We start from the raw sequence: 4,274 nt of genomic DNA on the forward strand, positions 1-4,274 counted from the left end.
TGGAGCCGGGGCCGCGCGCCTACTTTGTGCCGGGAGCGCGCCAAAGCCAGGACTGCACACCTCCAGTGCCCGCACTTGGGAGTCCAGGGAAGCTCAGAGGAGACCCCGCTGCAGGCCCGCGTGTCCCCTTCTGCCTCTTCGGCGCCCGCTCGCTGCCCTGTCCCGGAGCTCCAGAGACTTCCTGCCAGGGCAGAGGTGGGAGCGGCGACCCCATCCCCTCTTCACGCTGCGGCCAGGGCCCTGGGCCCGAGTCTGAGTCCGCAGCTGCGTGGGCCTTGACTTTACTAGCGGGCTCCGCTGACCCCACCTCAGCCTCTGGCACTGAACCTGCGCTTCCAGAATAAGGAAGCGGCTGAATTAAGGAACGAGCGGGTTTATTGTTTCCTCACAGTGTCCTGCAGTGCCCTTAATGCCCCTCCTTCATCTGGGCCGGGCTGCTGGGGCTACAAGCGCCTCCTGTACCTTTTCTCTCTCTTTTATTTCAACTTTTATTATAGATTAAAGGGTACACGTGCAGGTTTGTTACATGGGTACATTGCGCGATGCTGAGGCTTGGGGTCCCAACGATCCCGTCACCCAGGCAGTAAGCATAATACCCACCAAGAGGTTCTTCAGCCTAGAGTTCCCTCTATCCCTCCCTGGTTAGCGATCCCCAGCGTTTATTGTTCCCATCTTTGTGTCCATGTGTACTCAATGTTTAGCTCCCACTTATAAGTGAGAACATGCAGTATTTGGTTTTCTGTTCTTGTTAGGTCGCTTAGGATAATGGCCTCCAGCTCCATCCATGTTGCTGCAAAGGACATGATTTCGTTCATTCTTATGGCTTCATAGTATTCCGTAGTATTCCATCTTATTCCATCGCGTATATGCACCACATTTCTTTCTTTCCTTCCCTCTCTTACCTCCCTCCCTCCCTACCTATCCCGCTTCCTCCCTAACACCCTTCCTCCCTCCCTCTCTTTCTCTCTCTCTCTGTCTTGCTCTGTCACCCAGGCTGGAGTGCAATCGTGCAATCTCTACTCACTGCAACCTCTGCCTCCAAGGCTTAAGCAATCCTCCCACCTCAGTCTCCCGAGTAGCTAGGACTACAGGCGAGTGCCACCACACCCAGCTAATTTTTTGTATTTTTGGTCGAGACAGGGTTTCACCATGTTGCCCGGTTGGTCTCAAACTCCTGAGCTCAAGTGATTCGCCCGCTGTGGCCTCCCAAAGTGCCAGGATTACAGGTGTGAGCCATTACATCTGACTCTGTACCACATGTTCTTTATCCAATCTACTGTTGATGGGCACTTAGGTTGATTCCACATCCCTGCTACTGTAAACCGCACTGCAATGAACATACAGGTGTCTTTTTGATAGAATGAATTATTTTCCTTTCGGTATATACCTGGTAGTAGGAGTGCTGGGTCAAATAGTAGTTCTATTTTAAGTTCTTTGAGAAATCTCCAAACTGCTTTTCACAGTGGCTGAACTAGTTTGCATTCCCACCAACAGTCTGTTTTCTTCACAGCCTTACCAGCACCTATTGTTTTTTGACTTTTAAATAATTGAAATTCTGACTGGTGTAGATGATGTCTCATTATGGTTTTGATTTGCATTTCTCTGATGATGAATGATGTTGACTATTTTTTCATATGTTTGTTGGCTGCTTGTATGTCTTCTTTTAAGAAGTGTCTGTTCATGTCCTTTGCAGAGACACAACAAAAAAAGAAAACTTCAGGCCAATATTCCTGATAAACATAGCTGCAAAAATCCTCAATGAAATACTACAAACAGAATCCAGCAGCACATCAAAAAGTCAGTTCACCATGATCAAGGAGGCTTTATTTCTGGGATGCAAGGTTGGCGCAACATGCGCAAATCAATACATATGATTCACCATATAAACAGAATCAAAAATGAAAACCATATAATCATCTCAATAGATGCAGAAAAGACCTTCAATAAAATCCAACATCCCTTTATAATAAAAACCCTCAAAACAGATTGAAGGAACATACCTCAAAATAATAACAGCCATCTATGACAAACCCATAGCCAACATCATATTAAATAGGCAAAAGCTGGAACCATTCCCCTTGAGAACTGTTAGAAGACTCTCACCACTCCTATTCAACATAGTACTGGACGTCCTAGCCAGACAACCAGGTAAGAGAAAAAAATAAAAGGCATTCAAATAGGAAAAGAAAAAGTCAAACTCTCTCTCTTTGCCAATAGTATTAATCTATACATAGAAAACCCTAAAGACTTTGCCAAAAGGCTCCTGGAAATGATAAACAAATTCAGTAAAGTTTCAGGACAGAAAATCAATGTATAAAAAGCAATAGCATTTCAATACACCAATAACATTCTAGCTGAGAACAAAATTAAGAACACAACCTCATTTACAATGGTCACAAAGAAAATGAAATACCTTCTCTCTCTTTATCAGTGGTCCTTGAAGTGTGTCCCACACAGCAGCAGCAGCAGCACCAGCTGCAACACTGTTACAAATGCAGATTTTTCTGGCCCTACCCCAGATCTACTGAATCAGAAATTCTGGGTGTGGGTTCAGCAACCTATATTTTAACAAGCCCTCTGGGTGATTCTGATGCACTCTAAAGCTGGAGACCCACATTTGATCTTCATTGCAGGCCTGCCAGCCACCGGGGAGGGCCCAGATGATCATCCCTAGGTTACAGAGGAGGCAACTGAGGCACAAAGAGGTTGTGTCTTGCCAAAGACTCCACGACTATTCTGCAGGAGAACTGTGAGTAGGACTCCGGTCTTCCATTCTCAACAAATATGTGTTGAGTGCCTGCTATGTCCAGACACTGTTCAAGGTTCTTCTGTAGCTCACAGATCCATGAGAGCCTGAGAACCAGTTCTGGAGGCCCCAAAGCCAGGAACAATGACCCAAATCTCATGCCACAGGTGCACCCTGTAGGAAGATGGGGTTGGTTTAGGCCCTTTTTGGTGTTACTGGCTTCAGATTCAGAGGTTGAGGTGGGAGTGCCTGATTGGCCCAACTTCGGTCATGTGCTCACATAATAGTGGGAAGTAGTTTCTGCCTCAGAAGGTAGGGGACTCCCAAATCTAGGAAGGGGGTTCAGATGCTGGGCAGTCAAAAAGGATAACAAATGACTGCTATGAAATATTCTCTCCGGACACCCTTTTTCTTTTGGGAAGCCTTTCTCCCGTACTCACAGTCTGTGTGCTTCAGTGGTTAGCACATATCCTGATTGACTTCAGCACAGGAGTTTTTTTTTTTTTTTTGAGATGGAGTCTCTCTCTCTCTCCCAGTCTGGGGTTCAGCGGTGCAATCCCCACAAACTGCAACCTCTGTCTCCTGGGTTCAAGTGGTTCTCTGCCTTGGCCTCCCGAGTAGCTGGGATTACAGGCACCTGCCACCATGCTCGGCTATTTTTTGTATTTTTAGTAGAGATGGGGTTTCACCATGTTGTCCAGGCTGGCCTCAAACTCCTGACCTCAAGTGATCTTCCTCCCTCAGCCTCCCAAAGTGCTGGGATTACAGGCATGAGCCACCGTGCCCAGCCCAGCCCAGGATTTTTGCTAAAGCAATTGAGAATGAGGCCCTCTCTGCTGAGGTTGCCAGCTATCAGGATGTCAGGATATTGTAAGCCAAACCGGTGCTCACTCCGCCACCACCTGAAGACAGCCTGCCTGAGTGAAGTCACCACAAAAGAAAGCAGAACCAAGTGATAGAAAGAGACTAAGTTAGAAAATCCCTCCCCACATTCTTTCTGGTGAGGTTTATTTTGAGGAGCATTGTAGTCATTTGCATTCCAAGCCTTAACAAATGGATAATTTACTATTTTTGTAAATGAATGGGTTCATACTATGCATGCTATTCTGAATCTTGCTTTTTTTTTTTCTTTTTTCTTTTTCCATTAACAAATGTCTCGGGCACCTTTCCATGTAGGTAAATACAGACTGCTACATTTTAAAAAAATGGTTGCAGCCCGGTGATGTGGCTCATGCCTGTAACAATCCTAGCACTTTGGGAGGCTGAGGCAGTCAGATTGCCTGAGCTCAGGCGTTCGAAACCAGCCTGGGCAACACGGTGAAACCCTGTCTCTACTAAAAATACAAAAAAAATTAGCCAGGCATGGTGGCGTGTACCTATAATCCCAGCTACTCGGGAGCCTGAGGCAGAAGAATTGCTTGAACCTGGGAGGTGGAGGTTGCAGTGAGCCGAGATCGCACCATTGCACTCCATCCTGAGCAACAGAGTGAGACTCCATCTCCAAAAAAAATTAATAATAAAAATAAAG

The sequence above is a fragment of the Mandrillus leucophaeus genome, unplaced genomic scaffold, assembly GCF_000951045.1.
Source record: "Mandrillus leucophaeus isolate KB7577 unplaced genomic scaffold, Mleu.le_1.0 Scaffold433, whole genome shotgun sequence".
NCBI lineage: Eukaryota > Metazoa > Chordata > Mammalia > Primates > Cercopithecidae > Mandrillus > Mandrillus leucophaeus.